Genomic DNA, 24,260 nt, shown 5'->3' with positions numbered 1-24,260 from the left:
CCAGGAAGGGTTGTAGCCTTCATGATTTTATTGTCACCAATACCATAGGGATTGGTACAGAGTAACCATTAAATGTTGCATGAACTTATTCGGCAATCAGTACTTTACAGGTCCCTGAGGAAAATTCATTATGGCCTAGCATGGCCTCAGTAGGTCTTTCCTAAAGGCATGGCTTATGTGAACTCTGGCCTTCAACTGTATAAATGAATATGCACTTGGCTCAGGTAGGAATTTAAGGTGGGACCTGTTCCTAGGTGGTGAGAAGTCATTTAAGCCTACAGGGATGGTGCCTGCTTCTCAGGTGCATCTTCAATTGGGAAATCTATAGTAAAGCACTTGCCGAATCATCAGCCACAGCAAGCCTACTGTTCCCAAAGCTGTGTGAGTAAGAACATTCCTTTTGTTGCATTGGCCTCCAACAGCAATGATTCCAGAACAATCACGAGGACTTCTAGCACACCCAGACTGATCTGCAGAAAAATTGAATCCATTTCCTGGAAAAGGTAATTTTTAATTAACCCTTTCATCCAATAAGCACAAACAGTAAAAATGCAGTGACTAAGTCATCAAAAAATATAGCAGAAGGGAGAGTCCTTACTTTAAGGAATTAAAAAAATCTAACTGAGGATAAAATGCAACGGATGAGAGCTCATCTTGGCAAGGACTGTCCAAAGACACAGGACTTAATTCTGAGAATGTGATTTCTAAGGGGAAAAGAAAATGGGGTGGTTGTTGGCAGCACATGCTGCCAAGATTGACCATCTGGCTGCCCATGACCTGTGATGTGTATCTGCACAATCAATCAATCAACCAATCAGTAAATAAATGGAAACAAAGTTTAACGGGGAACCAGGAGTAACTTAAGGATTTTTCTCAACCAATTTTTTTCATTGTTGTAGAAGTCCCATTCAATGTAGCAAGATCAGAGAATATGGAGTGCAGAGATGGCTCAGTCATGAAGAGCACGTATTGTTATGGAAGAGGACCTGATTTCAATTCCCAGCACCCACCTTGGTGGCTCACAACTGGCTGTAACTCCAGTTCCACGGAATCTACCACCCTTGATTTACCAATGAGTGCACGTGTGGACATGTGAGTGCATACACACTTACACATGCACCAAGCACACACACGCCCTTAAAATAAATCTTTAAAAGATTAAAAAAATGTGCTTTTAAAATGCACAAAAAAGAAATAAAGCTTGTTGAATGTGGATGGGAAACCATTTTTAAAAGACATCAAGGGGTTGGGGATTTAGCTCAGTGGTAGAGCGCTTGCCTAGCATGCGCAAGGCCCTGGGTTCGGTCCCCAGCTCCGGAAAAAAAAAAAAAAAGACATCAAATGATCAAATGGGGCTGTCTTGAGAAAGCAGATCCTGAGGTGAAGAGAAATTTGACTTGTGTTTTCTTCATGTGCTTCAAGGCAGACTACAATTTGTATTTTACAAAAACTATGCATTCCAGTGCTGCATTCAAATATTTCTCATCAGCATAATCACAAAACAGCATCCAGGCAAGCCAGAGCCAGAGGCAGGGGTTCAGGGGAGAGGCAGGTTTGAAGAGGGTGGGGGTGGAGTTTAAGTTTGAAGAGAAGGAAGTCCTGAGTAAAATGGGAAACCTTGCAAGCCACCTGTGAGAGTGCTACCATGGTGACAAGCTGTCCTGTTCTCACTCAAGTTGGGTGTGTCTGTGTTTTAATCCTCAGAAGAAAGATGAAAATCTGGGTGTGCACAAAGAAGTTCTGTTTAACACTTAAGCAGGAAACCATATAAGCTTGTTTACCTCTTCCCTACTGTTTTGTTTTTAAACATTCAAATAAGTGAGAAATTAGAATCAAATACTATTTCAGTTTCATCTCATTTACCAGTTATTAATTTTGTGATTTTTTTAATATATATTTTTCTATGAACCATTTAGAAGTCAGATGCTGGAAGTGTAATCATGGTAGAGCACTTGTCTGGATGCCTGGTCTAAACCCAGTACAAGGAAGCAAGAACCAGTTATAGGCACTGTGTCACCTCATCCTTAAAATGTTCACGTATGCATATATGTATGATCTATGTCACACACACACACACACACACACACACACAGACACCACAACTTAGGTTTTATAACACAGTTCTAATACTTTAGTGATAACTCTCCAGTTTAGACAGCCTAAGAGGCCAGCCCTGTGATAAATACTTTGGCTCAGTTAGCCCACCAAGCCTTTCAGTAATCTTTTGAGGGAAGTTTGATTGATGTTCATTTGATTGATGAAGAGCATGCTAAGATTCTCAGCTCTGATTGGTTCCAACTTCACAGAGAAGACAGGTATAATTGAGAGCCTAGATGCAGGGAGCAACAGGAAGTTGTCATTGAACTTCAAACAGGGAGAGTCATAGTAGAAAACTGTTTAGAAATGTTTCTCAGAAGGAGGTAGGTAGCCTTGAGCTGGGGTGACAGACACAGACTTCTACTAATGTCAGGCACTGGTGTTCTAATCATGGACATTTATACATTGTTTCTCTTTTCATATTCAAAAGTGAAACAGTGTTATGAACATTTACTCATAAAGCTACAGTGGCAGACTCTTCAATAGAGGTGATTACAGGTCTATTTTACTCCAATAACACGAAGTATTTTCCTGGTAGAAAACTGTAAGGTACTGAAACTTTTTCTCTATGTGTAGCTGTAGAGAGACTGTTTAATTCAGAGGAACCCACAGGGTGAGTCCATTTATAGCATATCTTTTATGTGTGCAGAGACATCTCCCAAAATGAAGACTATTGAAAATGCAGATAAATGTGGTTTATAACCCAACAAAACAGGAGGGCAGCTATGCCACAACACCCTGCTTTTTGTGCTTTTCAAGGCAACGGTGTTTAGAGGTGATCTCTGCAGGTACCTGAGTCAGAAGAGTGGAATGAGAAGCTATGTTTTATGCTTTATAAATGCTTTACTGACAAGGGGTGACTGGCTAGTTGTTTTTTAATAAGGTGGTGAGTTATTACTTTGCCTGTCAACTCCTAAGCACCCTCTTTTGAAGGGAACATGAACAATCTCATTGCCAGTACTTTCTCAGTTAAGCACCTAGCTTCGATGAACTGTTCTGATTCAGCGAACTGTTGTCAATCTCACTTTTACCTGGGTGAAAATTACAGAGGGGACCTAGGGTTACAGTAACCTCAGAACAGGTGGACAACATCCTCGGCTGGCAGGAAACGAGGTTGGCTTGCCTCACTCCAGGTCAGAATATGCATGAAAACACACTAGGTAGTTATTCATATTGTCACTTTTCTGGGGGTTTCAATTTTTTGTCATGACCAAAAAGGTCAATGAAAATATTCCACTGGCCACAAACGGTGAACTTTGTTTTGTAATTTGTACATTCCGGTGTGATTTAGAAGTCTCTAAATTTTATTTTATTCTTTTTTATTTTCTTGAATTAAATCCAATTGTTTTGGTCCTCAAAAATTTTATAGAGCTGAACGTTACATATGTGTTATATATGCTCTGAATGTGAGTATGTGTATGTGTGTGTAACATGTTATCTGTATATGTATATATGCCCATATATACATATATATGTGCACATCATATGTACACATGTGTTACATGTCATCTGAATGTGCAGGTTAGAAGAGTTGGTTGGTTCACTCTTTCCTGTGTGTGGGTCCAGGGATTGATGTAAGGATACCAGACTTGGCTGAAAGCCCCTAGACACTGAGCCATCTTGCCTGCTTTGATCAGGATATTTAAATTCTTCAGTTTGCTGATTAGTAGTGAGCTCAGCTATGGTTCCAACATTAGACTGGTGAGTATAGATCATCTATGAGTCCTGCATTCCCTCTGAAAGTTTACAAGAGAACCTTGTTTTGCCAGCCAACATACCCAGGTTTGCACATTGCAATGAAGAGAATGAGCTTAATCTTTTTGGTGAACTCAGCCTGTAACCCGCTGCAAGGGAACAAAAGCTGTAAGATTATTTTAATGAATATGTGTGGTATGATGTATGCGTGCATTCTTCTTCATATGTAGATGTACTTCTGTGTGTAAAGGTCAGAGGTCAGTCAGGTGTCCTCAATCACACTCCTCCTTGTTTTTAGACTTATTTTTTTGTATGTGTGTATGCATGTGGGATGGGTTATGTATCTGTTTGAATGTGGATGTGTATGTGGGGGCAGGTTGTACCTATGTTGATGCCAGATCAAAATTCTACATTCTAATGTGGAAAACATTCTTGATCAAGCCCGAGCTCCTAGCTTCCAAGGACAAGGCTTTTTCTATGTGGTCATAAGTGGCTTTTCCTGAGTTGCATGCAAGGCCATGCTTGGTTTTATAACTCCACCATGCTTTTTATTATAGGGAAGAACTCCATAACCTAGTGACCTCTCTCTGTAGGTTTATATTAAGAGCAGCATGTGTTTCTTCTACATACATAGCCTGTGAAAGCTGAAGTGGAATATACTATCATGTATAACTCACTCTGTTATCAGGACTGAGGCACATGTTCTCTCAGCTGCTGGGAATGCGATCCAAGGGCAGTCACCTCTCCTGAGCTTATGTCCTCTGACCAGGTTCCTAGTCCTTAGCCAATGGGGAATTTAAGGCTGGGCCTCCTGCTGTTCCAGTTCAGGCTAAGACTTCAGGGTCAGGCCACTCTCCTGGGCCCCACACAGTGCTGCCAGCATACTCTTGTGACTGCAATAGAGGCAGAGTGCTCTCTGCCCAATCCTCTTCTCTCCTCTTTGTCACAGCCATGGTCCTCAAGAGCACTGGTCAAATACATCTATCTCTATCTCAAAGTTAAGTTCCCAGATAATCAATCACCATAACTGACCATAAATGAGGATTCACTCTGTGTATGTATATATAATGTTGTAGAACACAGAATAGGGATTCTTAGTGAAAGCTTTGCGGATATGTGTCTTTCCTAGATGTCTTTGCACTAGGATTTTTCTACATGACTTAGATATCCTTGCTATGAGGTCATTACCCGCCACCATGCCATTTCACTTTTGTTTTTCTTTTGGATGCTAATGCTGTTTGACATAATATCCAAGGCTGAACTTCCATACTGGGCTATGGTTTCAGACTTGATTTATAGCCATGTGGCCCTCGGGTTGCTGCCTTTTGATCCTAGAGGTTTATTAATCTTTCTCGAAAGGCTTCCAGTACTTGATAGGATTGTGCTATATGCTGTCAGGGCAGAGTTACACAGAATTCATATGCTGGCCTTCCTCTGATGGTGCTTACCATTTCCAAGTACTCAAACAGGGCAGCGCTTCGAAAACAAAATCACTGCAGTCAAAGAAATCATATATGTGGGTCTACCACTGGCTCCATGAGAAATGAAAGAGGAATATAGTCTTGGCTTACTGGTAGTATTATCCCAAGTCTAGGGAAGGGGACTCCTAGAGAGTACTAAGCCTTCTCCTCATCCATCAGAGTCTGTATAGCTTGTAGCTTTCATTTGGTCGGTGTGGTGACCTTAACATGTTCTAGGTATTTCTGCCATGTTACTTCTCTATATCTAGACATGACCTCAGGTGTACAGTCACATTGGAAGTATAAAAAGCCTCTCATCTGAACTGTGAAATTCAACGTGTGTTATATTTAAAACCACAATAATTGAGTGGCCATTGCCACAGTAGATATTATTAGGGGGTTTCTCCCCCACCATAGGTCATTTAGTTCCCAAATAAAAGACACAAATCTTTTAGATTTATAAGAAGCCTGAAAGTACTAGAACTGGGCAGACATCAACCCTCTGTGCTATTTTTCCTGCTTCCCTGTCAATAACCCTGAGGTATGGCTTACCATGCCCTGCCTGGGCCACACCTGTTCTAACAGGCTGGCCCTCATTTAAATAAACTCACAATCCACCTACCCTATGGGGTGGTATCTCCTTCCTTCTCCTCCCATGTCCTTTTCTTCTCCTTGTGGACCCTGCCTGAGCCCCCAAGCCCTGGAAAACTTTGCTCTGTCCCCTCTCTTCTGCCCAGCCCATGTTGTAGGGATTTTTATTAACCAGTAAGGGATAACACAAGAGACAAAAACAAACAAACAAAAATCTGGTATACTTGAGGATCTCCTTGTCCTGGAGCAACCAGACCTTAGGGTACAGAATTTAGCATTTGAATATACAGCGGGACCAGACCAACCCATTATATGCCAATCTACTTTGTAGCTAGACTCAAACCTTGGCTCTCACACCAGTTAGATGTTCAACTGTGGAGAAGTTATTTTACCTGTGTTTGACTCAATTCCCTTATCTGCACGGTGAGGACGAAAACGAGTCTATAATTCAGACTTGTCTTGGGGACTGATGAGTTAATGTACCAGTATTTAAATATTAAATACCATCTACTTTGCATAATTAATAAAAGTCTGTGGAAAGGGCAAAGTAATAAGGCCAGAAGAACATTTGATTAACAAATAGGGCCTTACAACTACCTCTAATAATAAACTGAGAATCAGGGAATGGTGGAAGACTAAGGCTAGAGAATTGGGAAATCAACATTAGCCTGGGCCACATAATAAGATCCTATCTCGAAATATCAAGACAAGTCATGGTCATAGTAATTATAAATCAAGAAATAGCCATTGTAAAGAATTTACAAAAAGCAAAGCAATGAGCAGTGTGGATGCTGTGTGTCTAGTCCCTCTGCTGTCCATCTCTGGGACCAAGTATGCACCAGATCAGTGACTATAATGGGGTGCTGAGTGCCTGGAGCAAAGGGATGCTGGCTGAATGGCCACATTTGAACAGCACTAAAGCCGGACTAAATGCTAAGAAAAAAAAAGCGATATCCAAAGCATGTAAATTTTAATGTCCTCCAGAAAGGCAAAACAACAATAATTTTACTGTTTGTCAAGCTGCTTGTGTCACCAAACTTCTAATATTGGTAAGGATGCGAAAAACTCTTCTGATGCAAACCAGTTGCCAATAAGAAGAACAACCACTGTCCTTACCAAGGTGACCTGGATGCTTTCAAATCGGCTGAGGCAGCCTTAACAGCCATCAGAGTAAGTTAAACACACAGATATCTGTCATTTCAAAAAGGGGAAAATGAAGCCTGACCTCCCCCCCCACCTTAAGGAATAACAAGTCTACTCGAGCATTGAGGCTTACAAATAAAAATATGTCAAGAAACTTCATAGAATATACATTTCTCCTGTGTGCTACTGAGTGTGTGTGTGTGTGTGTGTGTGTGTTTTGTGTGTGTGTGTGTTTTGTGTGTGTGTGTGACTGTGTATGTGAGTGTGTGTGTGTTCGAATGTGTGTGCATGTGTGTGAGTGTGTGTTTGTGTGTGTGTGTGTGTGTGTCTTTGTGCACTAATGCTTCAATTAGCTGCTATGGTGAATACTGTCCCCAACTCAATTATGAAGGTTAGTATTAAGCTGGAAGTAGTATGTGGAGAGTGGTCACAAAGAATCAGGAGTCTTCTTCTGTTAAGTTGTCTGAGACTTCCAATTGCTGCATGCTGTGAGTGGGCCTCACATCTCAGCACACTAACACTTTTATGTACAATTCCCGTGTGTTTTGCTTAAACAATTTTCTATGAAAAACTTTTAGAATTTTTTTCTCCCTTTCATTTTTTGGGGGGGAGCATGGGTCTTTTTTTTATTTTTTTGTTTGTATTTTGTTTTTGTTGTGGTTGGAGGTGGTGATTTTGTTGTTGTTGTTGTTATTGTATTTTATTTTATTTATTTAATTTTTCTTTCTTATTTTAGGTCCACAGGATTTTCTGTAGCCTGTGAGGAAGTCCTAGATTTAGGACACTGGATCTGTACACCTTAGAGAATTAACCACTTCACTGCATTTTTTTTATTTTTTTGTTTTTTTTTTGTTTTTTTTTTTTTTTTGGTTTCTGTTTTTCTTTTGAGATCTCACTGTGGGAGCAGAGGAAGCCCCAAGGAAGTGAAGCCCTGAGTGGATGTGTGCAGTAAGCATGAGCATGTCCATGCCAAGGACACAAAGCCATTTATCCATGGAGAAAAGGCAAAGGCCCCCATGCCCCTTGAGGCTCAGACACATGCCAAATCCTTCTCAGGATGGTGTTGATAGTGTGTGCAGAAAAGTCTACTCTACCTTTTTCCCTGGCCCCATCTGGATATTTACAGCCTGAAGACTGCTCCCTGCAGAGACTGCTCCTACTGAGATTAGTTAAATCTGCCCCTTGTCATTTACATATACATAGTCCTCCCCTCCTTGTTTATCTGCAAGTAATGCCCACCTCCTTGCTGCTGTGTGCAACAATCCTGCTTCCTGGCCAACTATATTATAAACATGCTGAGCTTCTGGGATACTGCATTTTCTCCAGCCCTTGGACCCAGCCTTCCCCAAGTATGTGTGTCCAATCTCATTCTTCATTGGACTTGGCAATCTCAGTCTGCTCCACTTTGAAGGAAGTGCTTACTAAACTGAATACTAAAGGACACAGTGGATTAAGCTCCCTATCAAGTGTCTTTGGTGAGGGTTGGGGTGGGTGTGAGACCAGTTACATTCTGACTATTGCAGAAGAGTAAAGGATTCACAGTTTGCTTTTGGTAAAGGTAAGCTCCCCAAGAGGCTGTCATTGCCAACCTTTTCCCAAGTCACTTCTAGGAGGTCAACTGACTCCTAGGTGAGTCCTTGGTTACACTGCTTCAGTTTTCTGTGGCTACACTGTCCAAATGGTACCCACTGCTCACACATGGCTATTTGAGATGAACTAAACTTAGAACTAAAATCTTCCTCTTTAGTCACAGCAGGCAAAGCAGGAGCAAACAGCCAGCCAGAATCCATAGCCAGAAGCACAGCAGATATTGAATATTTCTATCATCTAGAAATTACTCATGGACAGCAGTGGTCTAGGTTCCTGCTGTCTGGTTTTTCCTTCAGGGAGAATTACTTCCTGTACCAATATCCAAAGGTTTATTTTTAAAACAACTTTACCAAAGTATGACTTACTATCCCCTAAATTAATCCAGTTTAAGTCTACAATGCAATGGTTCCTCATAAATCTACCCAAGTTCATCGCAAGACCACGGAACAAAAGAAAGAGAGTGCATGCAACTCTATATAAAATAAAGTAGTATGCAACAGTAATGACCACTGCATAATTATACGGCACTACTTTTGAATTCTTCAAAATTCAGGCCTTTTATTGATAGTTGTACAAAAATACATATTCTAGAGTTGAAAAAATACTATAAAGTATTTCATTGAGACTTTAATATTTTTGTATCTTTTGCTAGTATTGTTAGATTCTTTATAAGAGTTTTACTTTATGGATTTTTTTTTCTTTTTTTGCCAATCTGGTCACTATTTGATGCCATTTCAACGTTCTCAGGATTTTGACAAGAATATTACCACAATGATATAGTGATACTCATTTTCTTTAGGCATTTACATATGTATATACACATATATGGGAAGTTAATATACATATTTTTATGCTATACTGTTAGAATCCAATTCTATTATACCTCAACATATACAGTTTGCTCAATCTGATATCTGTGAATGTCATCAGTCATGGGGAAATAGTAAGAGCCTGAATAAACATGGACAATATTTGCAGAATGCACATAAAATTGAAGATGGTATATAAGCAAAAATGTGAAGTATATCACTTACGGCCTTCATATCGAATGCACTTTAAAATGTTTAATAGATGAAAAATATTTCAATTATCTTTACCCACTGTTTTGTTTTTTCTTCAAAATATGTCTCCTGGATGATTTGAATTATATGTGCTGTTCAAGATTCTTTTGACAACTGTAACCTAATGCCTTAAATGTGTTTCTGATATTTCTATTCAGTTGATCACTGTCCAGTAATTGTACCAAGTTGATAGCTGTAATTTTATTATCACTTTCAGAATGTAAATTTCATGGGTGAGTATACACTTTTGATCCTAGCTCTTGGGTGGCATAGGCAGGTGGATCTCTTTTTTGAGGTCAACCTGGTCTACATAGTGAAACCCTATCTTAAAAAATCAATCAATAAATAAGCAAATAAATAAAAAGAATCTAAAATATTTGAAATTCATATGAACACAACCACTCTTTAATAACAATTGATTTTTACTGCAGATAATATAATCAATTTACAAAATGTTACATAGTGTCATATGGGAACTCAATTTCATTGTAAATTAAACCTGCTTTTCTCTGTTCATTGGTTGCTCTTAGTTAACATTTTCATACACATATACAATTTATTCTGATTATTCTTTCCCCCACATCATCTCATCCCTCCCCCTATGACTTAAACATACATAGTCTTCTAAATTTAGGCTTTCCAATGTCTGATTTGTCTCTTATTCATTATACATTCCTTTACTTTTCCATCTACATTTCATGGTATCTTAATAAGAAACCCATTCTGTCATTAGCATTATCTCAGTGTTTGGTAGGAGACATTCACATTCTTCAGTAGCTTGTCATCAGTGCAAGAAATGACATCGAGGTCTCTCTCTGTGTCTCTGTCTCTCTCTGTGTCTCACACTCCCTCTATGTCTCTATGTCTCTCTGTCTCTCTGTCTCTCTGTCTCTCTCTGTCCATCTCCTCCCCAATTGTTTTGTTTTCTAATATAAGGTCTCAGACTGTAGTCTAGGCTAGCCTTGAACACAAGGCAATTCACCACCATCAGCCTTGTGAGTGTTGGGATTCCAGGCATACACCATCTTGCCCAGTGAATTTTATGACTCCCTTATATCCCTTTACCATTTCTGAATTATTTTTAATATTGCTGTGACCCTTTTCTAGCTTCTAGATGTAGATACATTAACTTGATTAGAAGGTTTTAGTTTTTAAAGATTTATTTATTTATTTATGTACATGAGCACTCTGTTTGCAAGTGTGCCTGCATGTCAGAAGAGAGCACCAGACAGAAGAGGGCATTGGATCCCACTAAAGATAGTTGTCAGTCACCATGTGGTTGCTGGGAATTGAACTTGGGAGCAAAGGAGAAGTAGAGCTCTTAACCACCAAGCCGGCTCTCCAGCCTGATAAAAAAAGATATTGATATTAAATTTCATTCTTTGTTGTGTTTGTTTGCAATCTTTCTTCTGGAGAACATTGTGATGGAATGTCCAAATGGTACTTAGTGGCAGTTGGTGTAGAAGGAGCCATACCTGTGTTGCTAATTTTTTATAGTCAAGTACACGGATAAAAACACTCTACTCCAGGGAGAATCTTGACTGTTTCTCTGTTGGATGGGTTCCCTTCTCTTCTTCTTTACTTGTAAAATGTTACTCAGCTTTTGTAATTTTATGATGAAGTTGGGGCTCCAAAAATTCATACCATTTCGAAGAAAGCATGCTGTACCTTAAAACTTTATCTTAGAGCAATTTAAGTAGTATAGGAATGACTTATTTTTTAAAAGCTTTGAAAGAACTCATAACTAATGTACTGCGAAAATATCACCTAGCTCACCCAACTGTTTTCTGTTTAGGACTATGTGTTTTTATTACATGCCTGTGCAAAGTCAGGAAAGCATGATTATTAAATCAATTAGTCAGACACTTGCAGCTCAGAATAATGGCTTTTTGTTGGTTCCTTTGTTTGCAGGCTAGGGATGAAACCCAGGCCAAACCCTTTACCACTAAGCTGAATACCTAACACTGAACAGTATTTCTTAAAATGTAATAAAAATCAATTTAACCTTTCGCTGACCACAGTACCTTTTTGCTGTTTTTTTAGTGGTTAATAGTCTGCCAGTTTGTCCTGATTTGTCAGAATGCATACTACTTTTGTGTTGGTTTATGTTATACGATTGTGTTTTTATTTTCTTACTGTGTTTTGGCTCATTACTTCCGTGCTAGGCATTTTGCGTACAGAGTTAATATGTGTTCGTTGTTACTCTAGTTTCCTTCTGAGAGGACTAGTGTGGAACATTGGCTTTTATTTTTGTGACCTTGTCTCTGTCGAACACTATTCTTTTTATTTAAATGTAAATGTAATGGGAGAATATGCTGTCATAGAATTCATGCTCTTGTTTCTTGTTTCAGCAGAAGGGCATTTGTCTATTTCTATATACAATTAGTTTGTGTAACTAAAGAGCATGTTTTAACCCTTTGTTCTCGGTATACTCTCCATATGTTGTGTAGTCTGCTTTACTTCTCCTGTGCCCCTGTCAGCCGTGGACTTTCTTTTCAATTTGTCTGAAGATTCTGTCATATATTATAGTACCTTCACCTGCAGTCATATTTCTCAGGGTCCCCTGCTGTTCCCATATGTGCTTACAGAGGGAGCTTCCAGGATGTTATGACCCACCCATAGGTTCCTATTCTCAGCATTCAGTTTAATTCTTGCTGATCATCTGCTCTCAGTGTCCTGGGATTCTTAGTCATCTCAGCACTTGCCCTTTGCAGAGAGCCCTCCTACCTGAGTCATGTAGCCAACCCTGTGCAGTCAATGGCCTTGCTGAGGTACATTTTGTCACAGGCTGATTGGAGATACTTTGTTGGACTTCCTAGATAAGCCATTGCATCATCTAAATGAAATAGGACTCTGGCAGGCAGTTTGGGGAAAGTTCTCTTGTTAGCCTCCACCCCGACCAGGGTGAAATTAGTACAAGCAGTTCTCTCTGTGTCTCCTTCATTTAATCTCAAATGTTCCCTTCCAGAGGAGCTTGAGGTCAGGTGTCCACCAGATGGGACCGAGCTCAAGCCCCACCAGTTCTTTAGTTTGGAGCAGCTGGAGTAAAAGGAAGCTCTGGTTTTAATCTTTTTCTTCCAGAATCCTTATGCCTTAATTACATCCCACCATCATCCTGGAGGTTCAAGACTCACACTCCTTTAAATACAGGAGGAGTGGAGGAGGCAGCTGAGTCTTCTCTGTGCAGTTCAGAGATTGGAGATGTCTTTGGTAGAGTAGGGTGGGGTTTAAGCTACTCCGGAGTGTAAGAGAGATCTCACTTCTTTGTCAGGACACTCATCATCCTGACTCCTTATTTCTCTCCATAAAATGGGGAAAGAGCAGTAACAGCCCATGTGTATTTGTGTGAGTTAAGAGAGGTGACTCTGAGAAACCTTTAAACGAAACCAGGTGCCTGATACAAACTCACTGCTTCTTTGCTGAGCTACATGGATGAGCCTCAAGCTTACCAAGATGGTGATGAAAAAAAAAATAGATAGATAGATAGATAGATAGATAGATAGATAGATAGATAGATAGAGTGATTCATGCTCCCAGTCTCCTATGTACAGAGTTCCCTGAGGCATTTTTACTCGCCAAATAAAGACTGCGGTGTTTCCCAACACACCATGTGAATGTCCGTGGCTGTCGAAATTATTTCGTTTATGTTTTTCACGTTTGTCGTCCATGTCACTTCAAAGGCCATTGTGACTTCAGTCTTGTTATTGATTCATATATGCTTTCTATTTCGTTTCATTTTTCAAAATCTTTTTGTCTAAATTGTATTTGTCATTCACCTTTATTTAAACATTTATTAAAGTCCAGTTTGTCATTTCTTCGTATTTACTCATATTTATTATTATTTTATAAATTTATTCCCTCATTTCATTTCAGTCATCTATATTTACCCTTCATCTCGTTCCCACTTTATGTCTGTTATCATTTAATTGTTTTATCTCCCTTGTCCTTCTGGGTCCCTGGTCTTAATTTCTGCTTTATTGTTTTCCTTTTTTTAAATTTATTTATTTAATGCATGTGAGCACACTGTAGCTGTCTTCAGACACACCAGAAGAGGGCCTCAGATCACATTACAGATGGTTGTGAGCCACCATGTGGTTGCTGGGATTTGAACTCAGGACCGCTCTAGAAGAGTGGTCAGCGCTCTTACCCGCTGAGCCATCTCTCCATCTCATCTGTTTTATTGTTTATTGTTTATTGTTTATATGGGTGCCAACAATATGGTTCATCTCTTCTTCTCTTACACGTGGCATGGTGGCCAAGGTGGCAGGGAAACCACACAGTGAAAGAAATTGAACTAGAGCACACAAGCAAGTCTCCCTCCCAGACATGAATAAAACTGAAATTAGGCTAAATGTACAATGAAAGGAAGCTGGGTGTTCGTGCATGTCTTTATTTCCATCATTCAAGAGGCAGAGGTGTTTAGAACTGTGTCTCTGTGAGATAGAGGAAGGCAGGCAGGCAGGCAGGCAGGCAGGCAGGCAGGCAGGCCTGATCTAGGTACTGATTTCCAGGTCGATGTGCAGACACCCCTGACTCAAATAAAGGAGTGAAAAGGAAAAAAAAATACAATTCACCTGGAAGACACCAGACCCACTCTGCCTGCTCTGCCTGCACAGGCTCATGCTGCCATCTGCTGTCCAGCCAGTGTTCTTCCTTCTTCGAAGGGTCAGCCAGCCATCAGATGCAGTGAACTAGAAAATTGGGATTCTCAACTGAGGCCTGTTCCCTCTCTCCCTCCCTCCCTCTCTCCCTCCCTCCCTCCCTCCCTCCCTCCCTCCCTCCCTTCCTTCCTTCCTTCCTTCCTTCCTTCCTTCCTTCCTTCCTTCCTTCCTTCCTGGCTTACAGACAGCCAGGTCCAAGCCCAAAAGAGTCCAGCAAGGAGCTTAGAGACTATGAGAGAGTGCACAGGTGTTCTAGGGAGGAATCAGCTCACCACCCAGCATCCCGATTTGGGTTCTTGTGCAATCGACACAGGGAGATTGACAATCTGGAATTTAGTGAGAAATCAAACAAGGGACACAGAATGCAAAATATTTATTTACACAGCAAGTGGGTCAGTTGGATCAGCAAGCTAGGACACCCACCCCCGACCCCATCCCAGCCCCCTACCACTGCCGGGTCTCCCTTCACTGTTATCCCTTTCTCATGCCTCCCTCAACATGGGCACACAGGACCAGGAACATGTTCCTCTCAAAAACGCTTTTTCTGCTGTGAACTCAGACTGGCAGAGAGTGAGTGGGTGAAGGATCCCTAAAGACCAGAGGGTTTATTAGAGGAAGGCTACCTCACAGTGTTCTTCACACCAGGAACAACAACAACAAATGTTAGACAGGAGATGAGCAGGGATGCAGGGGGAAATGGGAGGGAGGGTAGGGCTGGTGAATCTGTACCTCCCTGAAGGTCTGCCTGTGAAATACTGGTTGATATATGCCTAGTTGAGTCATCATTGAAGAAAGGACAATATTCCCATCTCCTGTGGTTTTCAATGGCAGATGACTTCATTGCCAGAGACTATGAAATTTTTTCCATTTTCCCCTCCAAGAACTGTGTTTAGATCTGTTACAGACAGGCTCTGTGTTTTGAAACAAACACACACACACACTCACACACACACACACACACACACACACACACACACACACAATGAGAGAGAGACAGAGAGACAGAGAGACAGAGACAGAGAGAGAGAGAGAGAGAGAGAGAGAGAGAGAGAGAGAGAGGAGAGAATAGAGAAAGATACAGAGACAGACACAAGAGAATTTGATCTCCCCCCCCCCCTAGTTTTTCAGACTGGGTTTCTCTGTATTCGTCTGTAGGGCAGGAAGGAGTGAAACTCTCAGATTCACCTTTCTCTGCCTCCCTAGTGCTGCTTTGATGGTAGTTTGAGGAGATTGGGATAGGAAGCAAAAAAGCTTGAGTGCTGATATCAAAGCCTCCCCTCCCCCTCACATGCATCCACGCGTACACACACACACACACACACACACACACACACACACACACACACCTACCTGTCTCCTTCACAAAGTTATTAAAAACTTCTGAACTGTGATCTAGAAAGTGTCTGGATCATAGCTTCAGAGTCAGCACATCCTCTCCATACAGAAGACACTGACTGACAGACAGACAGACAGGCACACACACACACACACACAAATACATACATATATATATATATATATATATATATATATATAATGATGTTTAAAAAAAAACAGTCTTCCTGTTTAACAGAGGTTTAAAGGGAAGCTGGCTGACAGAACGTTCTTGTGGTTTTTTATTCCCTTTTTACCAAACAGGAGGTTGATTTGTTGTCCCTTTTATTAAAAGCCAAAGTATTAATTGGCGAGCCAATGTTTCAACTTTTACCATTCTGTTCCTTTCACCAAAGAGAGGGGGTGTTGTTTCTTTGGCTTTTCCTTTTTGAAACGAAATGCAAGGAGCTCGACCAGTTGGCCTAGTTTCCTGTTCCTTTTCCCTCTTCCATGGTATGCTCAGTGAAATAAAGTAAATAAATGAAGTTTCTAGTTATGTATTTGTTTGGGAGACCCGAACTCTCTCTCAAGAGTTCCATCTCAACACCCCACCCCCACCCCCACTCCCCTGACACCACCACCCACCCACCCCACCCACCCACACCCCCACAAGGCCTCCTCCCTGTATGTGGGGGAAGGGGGAGGGGTGGACAGGAGCTAGTTGAGAGGGGGTGGGGAGGGGCGGGGCTGGAGAATATGCTGGTCCCTGAAGGTCTGTCGGGGAAATACTGCTGCTGCCCTAGCACGCTTCAGTGCTGAGCCTCTTTAGGGGGGTCAAGTTTTCTGCCTGAAATCAGTGAGTGATGATTTCAGTGTGAATGTCTGAATGCTCGCTGTCCTTTCAGGGCTCTGGCTCCTGGCAAATGACTGACTGAAGGAAACCTTAGTTAGACTCACACCTAGGTGTTTTGAAGCGGTAATGGAGTTGATAGCACACCCTTAGGGAAACAGGAAGACTTCCCTTTGCTCACTCTCAATTCCCAGCCTCGCCCTGCCAGCTCGGGGATTTTTAAGTAAGGGAGGATCTGGACCATATGTACAGGGTTTGGCGTTTCTGATTCATGTTTAATGTTTAGTTAAATAAAGCTTGTGAAGGGCTGGAGAGATGGCTCCGAGGTTAAGAGCACTCACTGCTCTGCTCTTCCAGAGAGTTCCATTCCACAGAAACCATATAGTGGCTCACAACCCTCTGCAAAGGGATATCCCATGTACTCTACTGCCGTGTGTATATGAAAAGGGCTTTAGTGTACTCATATAAATGAAAATAAATAAACCTTTAAAAGAATGAAACAAAATGAAGCGTGCAAAGAAATTGAGCATCTTAAAATGCCAGGCACGTTTATCCGCTCCTTTTATTTTATTTTGTGGGTGGATCACATAACCACAGAGGTGGTTCCCCTTTTCTTAACCTCGATAACCCAACTGGGATGGAAGTGCAAACTATCATCTACAAACAAAGTACAAATTTTGTTTTCTGTGCAACATTCTGATCATAGTTTCCCATCGCAAAGCTCTTCCCAGATCCTTCCTCCCCATCCACCACCCCGTACTAACCCAGGTCTGCCCTTAGATGTGGTTGATGCATACCCAGGTGAGTCTCCATTGGAGAAAGGATGATATTCCCATCTCCTATGACTGTCAATGGGAGATGACTTACATGCCAGTGACTTTGGACTTGACTCCATTTTCCCCTCTGAGAACTGGGTTTGTATCTGTTGAACGCAGGCAGGCCCTAGGTTTTGAAACAAACAAACAAACACACCAAAAAATATTTAAAGCAGGCAACAAGTGCCTGCACGCCAAGAGACTGTTGACTCCTCTTTGGAGCCAGTACGATGTGAAACTTGCTTAATAAAGTAGAATCCACACAGCACAAAGGGAACATTGTGAGGGGGAGAGAGAGAGAGAGAGAGAGAGAGAGAGAGAGAGACAGAGACAGAGAGAGACAGAGAGACAGAGAGACAGAGAGACAGAGAGAGACAGAGACAGAGAGACAGAGACAGAGAGACAGAGACAGAGAGACAGAGACAGAGAGAGAGAGATCTGTTTATCTCCCTCCTCTAGTTTCTCAGACTAGAGATTTTATCTTCCTCTGTCTCTCGAGTGCTGGTGGCTTTGCTGCTGCTTTGGGGGGATTGGGATAGGGATAGGAAGAGAAAAGTCTTGAGTGCTGATTTTAAAGCTCTTTCTCTCTAAAGCACTCTCTCTCTCTCTCTCTCTCTCTCTAAAGCTCTCTCTCTCTAAAGCTCTCTCTCTCTCCCTCTCCTTTCTCCCCCCTACACACACACACACACACACACACACACACACACACACACACACACACTTCCTAGGATGAAAGAAACAAATGAAAAGGAAGGCACCCATGGTGATGCATGACTTTGATCTCACTTTGGTCTCAGCACTGGAGAGGAAGATAGGAAGACCTATCTAGAGGCAATGTGAAGAAGGCCTATGTCAGATGAGTTAATGGCTAGGGAACTGTTACCTGGGTAGTCTGCCATTTTGTTGCACTTGCTAATATTATAAGGACACTTTGTCATTGGTTGTTTCTGCTGTTACTGCCAGAATTCATTACATATTCTGTTAGGTTCTTCTGTGTGATAACACACTCAGAAACCAAACACTGTAGAAGTTAGTCTAACTGCTTTCTTTGTTGTCTAGTTACCTGCAATAACCTTGGACCTTAACTGAACACCCAGCAGCATTTTCCGCACCCACCCATGTATAAGCTTTTATAAGCTGGACCACCAACACTAGATCAACACTGCAGACAGAGACTATTTGGAACTGGACTTCCATTTTGAGTTTTTGTTTGTGTTCTTGTTTTTTTCTCCTGTCCTATCCTGTCCTGTCCTGTCCTGTCCTGTCCTGTCTTGTCCTGTCCTGTCCTGTCTGTCTGTCTGTCTGTAAATCCACACATATAGTTCTTTCCACGTCTTATATTTCAAAACAAATAATGCTTGTTGTGATTCTCATTCATTCAAGGGTACTACTCTCTAGATCAGAGGAGCCCCCTTACAGTTCTCCACAGGTAGTGATGACCGGAGTGTTCAGTGCAACTAAGCAGGAATTTTATGGTTGCTGCCATTATTCTTGATCTTACCCAAGGTAGGGTTGGGGACATGGTTGCCAAGATGGCGACCAATAGACAGTAATTGAAGAGATGGAACAATAACCTACAATTCTCCCTCTCTTTCACAGTTTCTCTGTCACTCTCTGTCTCTCTTCCCTCCTTCCCTCCCCCCTCTCTCAGACCTGAGTGAACATTGGAACTAAAGTAAATGTACATGTGAAAAGAAGCCAGGTGTGGTGCTGAATTTCTTTGATTGCATCACTTGAGAGGTGAAGGTGGGTAGAACTCTGTGAGCAGGCTGCAGACCTGATCCAGGTACTGATTTCCAGGGCTTATATGCAAAGACCCCTGACTCAACTAAAGAAATGAAGAGGAAAATAAAGAAACAGATACAATTAACTCGGAATAAACCAAACAAACTAAGAAAAAGGAAAGGCAGTAATGGGGCGGCCTGGATTACAGAGGAAGGGCAAACATTTACCTGCCATTGCCGCCTCGTTTGAACACACAAACACACGCAAGGGGGGGGGGAAGAGAGAGAGAGAGAGAGAGAGAGAGAGAGAGAGAGAGAGAGAGAGAGAGAAAGAGATATCAATTTGTTAATCTGTTTGTCTCCCTCCCCTAGTTTTTCAGACAGGGTTTCTCTATGAATTCCTCTGTGGACTGGTGGCTCAGAGGGCAAAGCCGCTGGCTGTTAAAGGTCTAGGTAAAACATGAAGGCCTAGATACAATGTGAAGGCCTGAGGGAACTGTTAAGGCCTAGATGCCCTGTGAAGGAGGCCTACATCAGGTATACATATATACACAGATATTCATATTCATGGATATGTATATGAATGTGTATCCTTTATTTTATTAGCTTATTTTTAGTAGAATTTCCATGCTCATCAAAAGAGGAAATTTTGTTTGGCATCGGATTCTTCTTGAACAAAAAATGGATATAAATAATCCCATATTCAGATGTTTTTTCTAATATTGAGAAGATATTCCCAGATATGGTATTAATCCATCATAGTCCATGTGTGAACACACAACAGACTTAGTAAGAATTTTGGCAAATGGATTTTACAAACTTATATAGGGTTATTAAGAGCAGTGGTAACATTTTTTAACTTGATATTTTATATATTTACATTGCAAATGTTATTCCCTTGCCCAGTTACCCACTCTCCCACACTCCACCCCCTGCTTCCATGAGGATGCTTTTCCTCCCATCTACCCACTCGCAACTCAACACCATGCCATTCCCCTACACTGGAGAAAGGAGCATTCACAGGACCAAGGGCTTCTCCTCCTATTGATGCCAGACAATGCCATCCTCTGCAACATATGCAACTGAAACAATAGGCTCTTACATGGGTACTATTTGATTAGTAGTTTAATCCCTAGGAGCACTGGTAAGTCTAGTTGGTTGATATTGTTGTTCTGCCTATGGGTTTGCAAACCCGTTCAGCTCTTCCTTCACTCCTTCGTTGGAGTCCCCATGCTCAGTCTGATGGTCAGCTTCAAGCATGATTGTCTATATCAGTGAGGTTCTGGCAGAGTCTCTCAGGCGACATCCACATCAAGTTCCCATCAGTAAGGACTTCTTGGCATCAGCAATACTAACTAGGTTTGGTGGCTGCATATGTGATAGATCCCCAGATGGGGCAGCATCTAGATGGCCTTTCCTTAAGCCTCTGCTCCACTGTGTCCCTATATTCCCCTCCCTCTTGATTATTTTGTTCCCCCTTCTAGGAAGGACTGAAGTGTACACATTTTGTTCTTCCTCCTTCTTGAGCATCATATGGTCTATGAATTGTATCTTTGGTATTCCAAGCTTTGGACTAGTATCTTCGAACTGGGTTAGTTCACTCGGGATGATATTTCCTAGTTCCATTCATTTGCCTAGGAATTTCATGAAGTCATTGTTTTTAAAAGCGGAGTAGTACTTCATTGTGCAAATATGCCACATTTTCTGTATCCATTCCTCTGTTGAAGGGCATCTGGGTTCCAGCTTCTGGCTGGAGGGCCTTTGCACTAGAACCCAACCAGTCTGATGTCTCTCTCAGACATGCTCAAAAGTTGTTGTCCTGGGTGATTCTAGAATTCCATAAATCTGGATATAGTATTTTGTGTAAAATTACGAAAGCATTTTAATTAAATTAAAATAAAGGAAAAGTTAAAACGATGGATAAACTCTCTTCCAGCTTAATCTTTTCTTGGTTATTATCAGTATCTAAGATACATGCTGGGTGACGACAGCAAATTAAGAATTAGCCTGCAGTCCCTTAACTGTTTTCTATGCATCTGTAGGGTTGTGTGTTGTATGAATGTAGGTGGATGTGAGTGTGTGGTGAGTGTCTGTAACTGCGTGGCTTTACCCATCTGTGCATGTGTTTTTGGAGTCCTGAGAAAGATTTCAAGGGTCTTCTTTAGTGCTGTTCACTGTTCTTGACATAAAGTCTCTTGGTGAACTAGAAATTCAGTGTGGGATTGGAGAACTGGTCAGTGAGCCCTCAGGATTCAGAGGTAATAGTTATGTGTAGCCATCCCCTATGCCTGGCATTATGTATACATGCTGAAGATTCACACCCAGGTCCTTGTGCTTCTACCCACTGAGCAATTTCCCAGTCGTAGAGTGGTGAATGTTTGCTTAAGATTTGATAACAGACCTTAATTGTTTTTTGTTTTTGCTTTTGTTTGTAATTTTCCATAGGTAACAAGCAGGTGGATATTATAAAACACACCTGAATAGACCAGAAAATAAAAATAGGGGTAGATGCATTACAAGAAATCTATAAAACTGTATTTTGCGTACTTACCTTGTGAAGCACAGTTAACATTTCTGGGTTTGCCTGTTATAAACAACATAGTTTGATATAAGGACAGTTTGGACTCTATAAATGGACAAGTAGTAAGAGAGATACATCTCTTGAAATAGTATAGAGAATGTGATACTTTATCACAGGAGAATTAAAACTGAGCCACATAGCCTTCAGCAGAGGAAATGAGGGAGAAGTGTGTATGTACCTTTTGCAGCACAGTCTCTGGAATAAAACAAACAGGGACATTTAAAGAAATATATAGCAGTGTTTAAGACTTCATTTCTCTTCCAATATTTGCAATTACATAGTCAAACATTATATCTTGGAGTCATAGATCACTGTGCTATCTAGGATTGCACGATGAGGATGGCATAGTGGCAGTATAGTAAAATAACTGATAGGAAAAGCAGAGAAGTCACCCCATTAGGATTCATATGAATTGCATTTCCTCCCTGCTGGGAACTAAGCAACAATGGGGACAACTGTACAAGTACCTCTGTAGTACTTTGGTGTCTTGGGGTTATGTCCAGAGGATATACAGCTGGAGCACATGGTGTTATTTTTGTTTGTCTGATTGAAAATGTGATTGCTGTTAGTAAACATTTTTGTGAAGATTGCCTGAAATTTATTTGCACTTTATTAGAAATTGTAGAATCATATTTTTAATTTGCAGTCCTGGGGGTACTGGTGGTTGTACATGGGGAACAACTAAGTTAGCCAATGATTACGTCAGACAATGCTGACGAAAAGAACATGGGATAGCACAGTTACAGCTGCCTAAGAACTGATAACCACAACCTTCGGGAAGAGTCTCTTCCCTCAACCTTGACTCCTTTAAGACATTGGCTTCAGCATCAGACAGGCCTTGACAAGTGTGATCCTGGGTAAGGGCATAGAACTAGTGTTCCAGTTATTCTTTTGTCCAGGTCTTTCAGACAGCCTTGGGCAGTCCTGGCTCCCCACATTTATAGGTACTTCATAGTATTCATAAGTCTTTCCAGCTGGATGTGACTTTTGAATTTTCTTTCATAAGCAGGAAAGTGTTAGAGCACAGTCCTGTCTAACTGGCTGCTTTCCTCAAACCTGCCATCCCCTTTGTAACCTCAATATAATTGATAAGCAACATATTCTGTGGCCTTGTAGTCTCTCTGTCCCTTGCATCTGATTCCCAGATGCCAAAAACCTTTAATGGTAACTCTTCCTCCACCTTTTTTCTTTCTGTGATTCATCTATTAGTCTAGATCACATGATGGATATCCTACCCAAAAAATCATATGATTGAGAAACACCAAACTCCTATAATTTCTTAGAAATTAAAAATCCTCACTCTCCTATCTTTGTCTTTAGTATCCCCTCATGGTTATATGTGGCCATGATGCAATAAATCACTTCATACTCAAGGACTTAAGCATGTTTTCCCTTCAGGACACTCGATACACAATATATGTGCTTCAGTAAAAATAAAAACAACAAAACAAAACAAAAATCCCAAAAGAACTTCTTCCCATGTATACCCTAGCTGTCTCACTTTCTTGATAGTTCTGGTGCCATTGGAAATAGCAATAATTTATCTCAGTGGCTCCATGCTGCCCCCATCTACTTTCTGACACACTATTCTTTCCAACATGGCACCCTGTCAGGCTGCTCCTCCCTCATCCACAGCCCTCTTGGTTGGGTTTCTACCAAACCAGGCATACACATCCCAATTCTGTGGTAGGCCCATGCATCTGGCCACCATACACTCTTTTAAACTCAATTAAGTTGCCACATGAAAGAACACATCAAACAATATTTTCTCATCCAATTGATAAGATATAATTTGCCAATCTAGATGGCACAAAATCCTGTACACACCCACCCCTTGAGAATAACACACCTGAAATATAACAACCTGTAATATGTACAGAGAGGCATCTAAACATCTACTGCCATGTTCTCTGTGCTCTCACATTCTCACTCTGGCTTCCTCTGCCTCTCTAAAACTTTTCACCCACCCACCCATCCTTCCTTCTTATCCAATGACAGGCCTAGTTCTATCCTGTACCTGCCTTCACCTTAATAATGCCATCAATCTACACTTTACCCTTTTAATTAAAAACAAAACCAAAACTTGTTTCCCAAATATAAGTTGAGCACAACTATTATCATTTTGTAATTTAAAAGTATAAGATGTACCTAACACCCAGTCCAACATTTATCAGTTAAACAGAACATGTAGTTATCTATTTTAGCTTTTAAAAGGCTTAAAATCTGTTATATCCTGGCTAGCTTATATATTATCTGATAACTAGATAATTAAATATGTATTCTCAAAGTTACATAGTCTGAGTGGGTTATAAGATTATACTAAGTTTTCAACCCAACCAGTAATCTGAGAATGACCCATATATCTGTAAATATAGGAAGCCCAGCATGGCTTCTAGAACTGAGACAGGTTATAGAGACAATTTTCTATTTGCACAGTCCCCTGTGAGCAACATGTGAGAGCAAGTCTTCAGGCTTCTGGTCTAGGACCATCAGACAGACTTTTGAAACACTGAATTTTGAAGGGCTAATCATTCTGCCCTGGCAGAAATTTTCAGCCAATTTATTCTGCAATGTTTCCTTTTCTGGACAGTAATTAGTCTGTAGAAGAATTGAAGCAATTTTTGCATAGTGCCTGTCTATCACATTAAATCACCTCACCTGGAGGTGGAGATTTTCAG

The 24,260-nt window shown here is 41.0% G+C and overlaps 1 long non-coding RNA gene across 2 annotated transcripts in view; it reads left to right on the top strand.

The window, feature by feature from the left end:
• Positions 1 to 24,260, top strand: part of LOC108348331 (uncharacterized) — a 57,471-nt gene that overhangs the window by 12,065 nt on the left and 21,146 nt on the right. The window contains exons 2-4 of one of the 2 annotated variants that reach the window (XR_010056672.1): positions 423 to 503; positions 900 to 1,092; positions 7,723 to 10,153. This is a non-coding gene — a long non-coding RNA (uncharacterized LOC108348331). Of the gene's footprint in view, positions 1 to 422; positions 504 to 899; positions 1,093 to 7,722; positions 10,154 to 24,260 lie in introns of those variants that run through there. The other variant, XR_010056671.1, reaches the window with a different exon arrangement.

This window comes from Rattus norvegicus, chromosome 12, assembly GCF_036323735.1.
Source record: "Rattus norvegicus strain BN/NHsdMcwi chromosome 12, GRCr8, whole genome shotgun sequence".
NCBI lineage: Eukaryota > Metazoa > Chordata > Mammalia > Rodentia > Muridae > Rattus > Rattus norvegicus.
Note: the sequence above shows the minus strand (reverse complement) of the source record. Positions and strands in the feature narration are given on the sequence as shown.